Consider the following 9,017-nt stretch of genomic DNA (forward strand, 5'->3'; position numbering starts at 1 on the left):
GCAAGAGGAATGCCAATGTCGATGAAGTCCATCAATGAAGATTGTCGATGAAAAAGCTCCTCACGATCCTAGAAAACCTCCTCTAAAACACTAGGACTAGGGAATCCACAGCCCCATCACCAAGATTATCCCCCTTTGAAAGGTATGGGGGGTACAAGGAAACCATTGGAGGAGAGGGTGGAGGATGGAAAGGAACCAATGGAAAAGATGGTGCACAAGCAAAAGTGGGTGTAGCAAGAGACAACTATCTTGGATGACCCTGCATAAGAGAAGGGAAATGGAGGCTATAAAGCTCGCTCTCTTGCCAACCTGTCACGATAACAACCCCTGTAGAAGAATCCTCAATGGAAATGGCCTGTTTGGTAAAGACAATCCAGGTACCAAGCCTTGTAAGGCCATAAACTGAGAAGATTGGAAAGCCTAAGTCTGAAACATAAAGGGCTTGTAAAAGGGAGCTCGACACACAGTAAAAAAATAAAGGCAAAGTGCCAACACCACAAATATGCACCGAAACAATATCACCAACAATGACGGAATCCTCAAAAGGACATAGATCCTGTAACAACTCACCTCGTGGAGTCATATGACTAGAAGCTCCACTATCAACTAGCCAAGGCCTCTTAGAAGATGAAACAACCATTGAAGAAGGCTCCTCCAAGTCAACAATATGAAGGAGCACTGACTCATGGGTAACTGCTAGAGTAGAGGTAGAAGGCTCAAATGTGTTAGCTTGATCCTTCGCTCCCGAACGAAGGTGAGGGTACTTCCAACATTTCTCATTTAGATGTGTCCCCTTCCACAATATGGGCATTTAGACTTCTCCAAGTCGGAGTTAAGAGTCTAAAGAACTTTCTTGTCTTTTAGCCTTTGACTTCCCTTTCTTCTTCTTCCCCCCTCTCGACTTAAAACAAAAGCTTTGGTAGAGGTGGATCCACTGGCGGCTACCTCTTTGTCGCACTTGTCATGCTCCAAAAGAAGTGGGGTAAGCTCCTCCCATAGAAGCTTCCCATGGATCCTCGATGTAAGAAGGCTGGTCTAGAAGACATCAAACCGAGGAGATGGCAGCTGAGTCAAAAGAATCATAGCCATATCTTCAACAAAGATCATCCTGCCAAGGGACGTAAGCTCATCCCTCATATCCTCCAACCTATTGATATGATCCTTCATGGAAGGAGAGTCAACAATAGCGAGCATCCGTAACTTCTTCTCAAGAGTAATTTGGTGGGCAAATGTCTTCTAATGGTACAAAGAAGCAAGCTTTGTCCACACTTCGGCTGCTTTGCATAACCTACGCACATGCACTAGGACAAATCATGTAAGCTCATAAAGAGAAAAGATCGGGCTCTAGAGTTGAGCCAATCCAATAAGGCCGCACAATCCATCAATAATCCAACTGTGGGATCCTCCACTGAATGGGGAATAGGGTGGATAACAAGCTCCCAAAGATCGAAGGTATTAAGGATACACTCCACCTTACACATACAAAGCAAGTAGTTGGAACCATCAAGCCAGTTTTCTTTGGGCAAAGACGGGAGTACGAGCACCTGTATAGAGGGTGTCATAAATGGCATATGAAAGCCAGTAGAATGGGCCTTCTATGAAACATGGAGAGAACGGGGAGGAGAGAGATTCCGTTCAAACGGGCTAGGTGACCTCCGATCATCGCGTGAACTAGCATGAAAATGTCTTTGTCTCTTAGAGTAAGGAACAGAGACCATCCTCTGAGTCAACAAAGAACTAGTGGCAAGACATCTTCAATATCCTGTAAGTCATCCACAAAAAATCCGTGTTTTGGTGGTAGACAATCCTAAAACAGAAGGAAACGGCTATAGGATCACAAGTTGGTATAGAGGGTCCCCCTAGGGGAGATAGACTACCGCCTGCACAAGGACTATGTGCATTTCCTGAGGAGAGTTGTCACACTTGACCAAGGACACTGCATTTGCAGTAGAAGACTGTGGCCTTGACTAAGAAAGCCTGTTGCCTCCAACAAGAGAGGGAGTGGGTAGCAAAACTGATACCTGGCACAAGAAAAGCAGACGTCTCCAAGTAGAAAGCTGTGTTTTCAATAAAATGCTGATGTGCCAAGGCTGCCTCGCAATCTAGGGTAGTCTCCTTCGCGAGAAGTTACCTCTATGTCTCTCTTAGATATCATGCTTTGATACCATGTGAGAGTACACAGCAGAAGAAGAAACTTGAACACAAAGGAAGAGAGAGAGACAATCTGAAAGAGAAGAAGAAAAGAAACCTGCACTAAACAAGAAACAAATGCTAAATACAGAAGGAGCATCAGTTCATGCACGCAGCCCACAACGTCAATGAGGGCACCAAATCACGTTGATGATGATGGCAACACCAAAGACGAAGAAAGATGGAGTCGGAGTGTGCACCTGCCAAGGAAGGAGGGAAGATAATGATATATATGACTGCCAACTGGAAAATGGCTATAAATAGCCAAAAATCCCAAAAACAATGTCTAGCACGTGAGGCAAGCTCAAGAATGCAAAAATTGCCTGAGAAATGCACATAAAATCCCTACTAGAGGAGAAAATACACTGAAATGCAATAAACTAAGTGATCTGGAATGAGCTACCTCCTCCATCAAGACAAGTGATAGACGAGTCGGAGCACCTGAAGTCCTTGTCTGACTTAAACTAAGGCTCACAAGCACATGACTGCTAACAGAAACAGCATTGGGGCTATTTCAATGCAAGATGGCTGAGTTGTGGCTTATGAGAGCGACTTCTCCGCGGTGCAAAGAGGAATTTGTAGGTCTATGAGAAAGAGCTCTTGGTTGTAATTCATGCACTCTTTATACAAAAGCATTATTTGTTAGGCGTTGATTTTACAATATAGACAAATCATCAAACATTGAGGTACTTTCTAACACAGACAAAGTTGTCAAAGAAGTATATGAGATGCCAATCTCTCAATGTTTCATTTTCAGATTGTACACATTGATAGTAAAAAGAATATTATGGCTAATACATTGTCACATAAGCCTCACATTTCAACCGTCAGCATGATTTATCACACTGAGTTGGATGCTATGAAGGATCAATATGCTGCTGATTCGAACTTTGCTAATGTTTATAATCAGCTTTACAGTGACCAGAGGCATGAGCACTTTTTATGATTAGAGATGGTTTTCTAATAATACATGGACGATTGTGTATTACAAAGCAATTGAGGCCTAAAGTGATCATTGAGAGTCATGCTCCTCCCATGCAAGACATAGAGGGATTGATCACACAAACAAAGCAATGGAGTATTTCTTTTACTAGCTAGCTTTTAGGCATGATGTAGAGTAGTTTGTCAAGACATGCATCATATGTCAAAAAGTGAAGCATGATAGGCAAAAGATGTCGGGTTTGTTGCAGCCCTTGCCTATTCCAAATAGGCCCTAGCAAATTATTGCTATGGATTTCATCTTTGAGCTTCCTAGGACACCTACAAGGAACGATGGGATATGGACTATCATTTGCAAGTTTAGCAAACATGCCCATTTCATTCCAGTGAGGAAGAAAATAAAGGTTGATCATATGGCACATTTATTTTTGAAGCATATTTTTAAGTATCATGGTATACCAGAGTTTATCATCAATGATTGAGATCCTCAGATGACTAGTTTATTTTGGAAGAGATTTTTTGAGAATATGGGTACCACGCTGAGATTCTCATCATCCCATCCATAGACAGATGGTCGGTTTGAAGAGGCTAATTCCACAATGTTATATCTTTTGAGGTGCTGTGTATCAAATCATAAGACACAGTGAGAGAAATATTTGCCATTGGTTGAGTTGCATACAGCGATATGGTGTATAGTTCCACTAGCAAAGCTCCATTTGAGGTTATTGAGGGTGGCAAGAAGGTACCACCTATCTTGCACGCTGAGGATAAAATCTTTGAGGCTAATCACTATGGAAAGCTTGGATGTGGCCTATGCAAAGATAAAGTACACACTTTAGAGATCTTAGCAAAAGAAAAAGAAAGCAACTAATCACCATAGACGTGCTTTGCACTTTGATGAGGGTGATTATGTATTGTTGCATTTTGAAAAGATAAGGCTGAAAAAGATTAAAGGAAGAGAGAGGTTGTATCCAAAGTTAAGTATGAGATACTATAGACTCTTCCAAGTGTTGGAGAATATCAATAATGTTGCATATCAACTGAAATTACCTCCACATTGGTGGATACACAATGTCTTTCATGTTAGTTTATTGAGGCCTTTTTGTGGTGATGTGCCAAAGGATATATCTATTGAGATTCAACCTGAGATTGAGGAGCTAGATGAGATATTGTTACCTAGGCAAACTTTGATACATAAAGAAAGAAAGGTCAAAAACAAAGTTTCCAAAAGATATTTGATGAAGTTTTAGAATTATTCATCAATGGATGCAAAATGGATGGAAGAGGATGGCTTGGCAGGCCATCCTCAATTGTTGCAGTCTTACCTAGATGCCTTTCAATTAGAGCCAACTTTGGATCAGGCTCAGTCAGGTTCAGCAAAGCAGGGGTCTAGAGCAATGTCTGATGCTCAAGGGGGAGGTAGCACTTCCACTCCTCCAATTATGGATAGCTCTCGTACATAGTGGATCTCAAATGTACTCAACATGCATCCAAGGTATTGTGTTAGCACTATGTCTGCCATAAGGTCACTACTAAGTGTACTCGATTGGTAAACATTTCTCCAAAAACTGAAAACTTGATTGTCCATGTGACATGTCGTCCTCAAAACATCCTGAAACTAATGGATAAACCAAAAGGACAAATCAAATCATGAAGGATATATTATATGCATATGTCTCCCATAGACAATTTGATTGGAAACATTATCTTTCTCAAATTGAGTTTGCTTATAACAGTGCTAAGCATTTGACTACTAGTTATAACCCGTTTATACTTATGTACTGTTACACTTTATCCTTCTCTAAAATCTTGATTGATTTCTATGTTTCTCTCAAAGAGCATTGCCAAAATGATCTTCACTTTGATAAGATCTGGCAACAAGTTCAAGAGAAACCTAGTAGCTTAGGAAGCTTTGGTGCTTTAGACGCTTGAAAGCTGGCTACTGAGAGAAAGATAGCAAAAAAGTATTCCATTCGTAATGGATTATTTTTTAAACAAGGCAAAGTGTGTGGGTCCAATGATCAAGATATAGGCAAGAGAATTTTATAAAATTGTCACAATGCACCAAGCACAAGGACCCTAGCATACACCAAACTTTAGCCTTAGACACTTACTACTTTTATTGGCCACATATTAAGACTTTGGTTGAGTCTTATGTACGTGAATGCCCAAAGTGTCAACTTGATAAAGTTGAACGACATAGATAAGCAGGGATGTTGCATCCTTTATCGATTTCCAATAGAAAGTGGAGTAGAATTTCTATTAAAATGGCTCAGGATCGTGCAACGTTTTATACTAACCAACATCGTACTCCTCAAGAGCTCTAAAAGGGCATGTGAGTTTACCTTAAAAGTCCCAAAGGACTTTGATTCAATGACTATTGGCAAGTGCTATAAATTTTCTTCAAGGTATTGTGGTTCTTTTGAAATGACCAAGAAGATAAAAAGTGTATCCTATGAGCTAGACTTACCTTTGTAAATCCGAATTCACCCTGTGTTCCACGTGAATCATTCGAAAGAATGATTGGGACAAGGTAAACAAATTGTTCTAATTGGGAAGAAAGTCCCACAGCTCGGTTCAATGGAATCATTTAGTGCTAAGGTCAAGAACCAACTCAAGTTCGAGTGGAATATACCAAGCGATATCCCAAGTATTTGGTCAAGTGGAACAATGCCCAAAAGGGGGATGGTATGGCAGCTGAAACAACTGATTGCGCTGAAAATACAGCTCTTTGCTGAGGCTGAATTGGAGGGATGGAAACTTGGTGTTAACAGCCAATTTAGTACTGAAGTAGTTGAAAAAGCTGTCCAATACAGAGGAAGTGACTATTAAACTATCGATAGGCTGTAGATGCTGTAAACACAAGTTGATCTGATGAAGGAAGTGGGGCAGCAGCTGGTGAAGGCAGCAAATGCAGCTGTGTGCAGGCTCAAGACAACAGGATGGCAGCTGAGAACAAGTAGCCAAGGGCTGGAGTGAATGTGGCAACAGTCAGCAAGGGACAGCCAGTAGAAGAGGGCTGATAGCTGAAAACCTGCAAAATAGGGATAAACAGAATGGCTGGGCTATCTCCTATTTATAGATGTGGATCCTCCCAAAATTAGGGTTTTGGCTTATGGGACACAAGAACTTTGTTAATCTTTGAGTTTTGAGGCCGTTTTAATGAGCTAATGAAGATTTAATGTGTAATGCATCTTTTTTAGCTTAACACCATTAAACAAGTGGCTCGATTTATTCCAACAGAAGATCTTGATGGCAAGGCTGCTTACGATAATTGTAGCCAGGGCAAACTTCCATAATTGCCGATGCCACAAGCACACAATGCTAGAGAGCCTGTTGAAGGGATGAAGGAAGATACAAGAACTATAGCCATGAAGAACGTCTTAAAAAATGAGAGTACATTGTCCAACAAGCAACTCTAAACCAGTTACTATTTTGCAAAGTGAACTAAGACTAGTGAATTCTTAGTATAATTAGGAAAAAATTTTCCTAAAATTTTTACTACGGCAAAATCTAATCTTTCTAACAAATAGGTCAATTCACCATATAATGAAGCATTATGTCCTCTTCTGTATAATATTAATGTTTGAGATGCCTCTCCTTCTAATTCAGAATCTGCAAATTTTCTTCAAGATAAAAGAGTTAATATCCGGTGCACACTGCAGTTATGATATATTTTAACATGATTCTTGTATGTCTATACATTACTTCGTAATGCAGTTTATTCATTTCTGGAGTTTGGCCCACAAATAACTCCTCTTATCCTATTAAAGGAGTTGGCAAGTTGGTATTGACTTGTTGCTAAAGGGTGATGTTTACATGCTTTTCTGGATTCCGACTAGGCTCGTAGTCACAACACTCGTGTATCCACAACCAATTTTTGCTTCAGGCTTGATAACTCATGCACATCATGGTTGCGCAAGAAGCAGCCCACTGTGGCCACTTCTAGTTCTAGTGGTCTATAACCTACTACTCCACACGCCAAAGATGACACCCCCAAGACTGCCACTCTATCTCTGATGTCGAGCTCTACGTCCTGATCAAATATGATTTATATGATTTCTGGGAAAGTATCAGCTGTGGAAGCTGTGGGGCTTAAGGAAGAGTGTTGCCAATGCATGATGAGTAGATTCCATGGGGGGCTTGCCAAGGAAGGCTGGCTGGCTGGCAAGGCAGCAGACCCTTTGCATTGCCCATGTTATGTATGTAGCATTCGAGCCTTTTGGTCAGTCTTCTCAGATCTTAATAAATATAGTCCCATATATGTAACTCTCGTCTTTGTCACAAAAACCAATCCTCTATATGTTCCAATGGCATTACTGCTTACTCATAGCACCCATGTGCTCAATTGATTGTATCATAACAGAGACTCATTTACAAGGGCCTTGTTCTTTAATAGGAAACTCCGATCAATATGGACCTTTAACATACATCCACTTTGAGATCCCAAAACCATTGCCACTCAGTTCCTGGTTGGGAGTTCCTTGCACAAGGTTCTAGAAATGGATAGCAATTAACCTTTAAGCATGTCCAAACCGTCGAAGCATGTGCAAAGTCTAAGGTAAGGGGAATTGTTGTTTGCAAAAAATGCCTACCAACAAAAACTAAACACATATTCTTATTGTTAAGCAATCTACATTGTACAAGGCACTTCCACTCATGTTCAGCCAAATGCTGCATTTTGTACATCCGTAGAGTCACCCATGCTACTATGCTTGTCAGTGAGTGTTGTTTCCCGTGTTTCAGCCTGTGTCAAAGTCCCAAACTCAGTCTTGCCCCAATTCATGCAGTGTCATTTCTGTGGAAGTTCTTACCACGAGAGCCTTCATCCTCTTTGCTGCCAACTGCTGCATTTTTGCAACCATCCAGCCTCATTTGCTTCATGGGCATGATTGCATGATTGGATGATCAGCTTGTCACTCCAACATAGCCCCAAGTTCAAGTTCAAGTTGGGTTCAACCCTCTTGGCTGAAGTTCACCATTAAGTTGATTGCTATCCAGTGAACTTGACTAGCTGCTCTAGTCATACCCAACTCTCAAACAAGTAACAAAAAGCAAATACTCCTTCCTTGGAGACAAACCCCCAAGAGGAGGTAGAGTTACATGACATCAATGCAAAGAAGTCTGTGTGATGTGCCTAGGGTTCAATATCTTGGATTCGTAGTGAGCTCAAATGACAGCACCTGCACCTCAGAAGTACCATTGACTGCTTAGGAAGCTGCATCTTCAGGAGTAGGCACCCCTTTTGACACCTCTCAGAACCTTGCTAAAGAGGCCCAAGAAGGAAACACCTTAGAGGCATTCAAGGAACTCATTAAGGAAATCACAAAGGTACCTATACTTGACCTTTCTTATTGGATCAGCCTTCAACTTATCACTAAGGTAAGCAATTTGTCATTGTGGTAGTGGTCCAGCAAAAGGGTCTGCAGTCTTTTCTCTAAAAGTTAACATGCCACTTTAAAGTCACACAAATCGCCTCAGTATGCTTCAGCCTATAACACCTCCTCCGCTTGGGTACTTTGTTTCTGATGAAATGCTTCCGTCTCCTTGTCTCTGCTCCCCTATAGCTGGCCATAGAAATCCGCATATGTCAGATATTCTTGCCATTCATGATTGAATGAAGAGTCATTCTCAACATCCGTAACAGCAATACAACCAGTAACTTTTTACTTCAGGCAGCCTGACATTCCAATTCTGAGCTAGTTTCACACCAATCACAATGTAACAAATGTAGAAGATCACATAAGGTATTGAGTCTTATGGTCTACGCATAAATAATTCAAAGTAAACAGGCAACTTCACTTCAATGAGGCCCCCAATGAACATAGAAAGTACATGCCATGAGACATCAGTTGTGAAGATTTTTCCTTTTGATACATAGCCCAGAT

General features: G+C 41.0%; 1 protein-coding gene across 3 annotated transcripts in view; it reads right to left on the reverse strand.

The window, feature by feature from the left end:
• LOC148010396 (Pentapeptide repeat-containing protein) overlaps positions 1–9,017 on the reverse strand; it is an 84,506-nt gene that overhangs the window by 59,464 nt on the left and 16,025 nt on the right. The gene's annotated exons all lie outside the window — the stretch shown is intronic.

The sequence above is a fragment of the Lygodium microphyllum genome, chromosome 29 (assembly GCF_053477565.2).
Source record: "Lygodium microphyllum isolate KBCC chromosome 29, Lygodium_microphyllum_v1.1.10, whole genome shotgun sequence".
Taxonomy (NCBI): domain Eukaryota; kingdom Viridiplantae; phylum Streptophyta; class Polypodiopsida; order Schizaeales; family Lygodiaceae; genus Lygodium; species Lygodium microphyllum.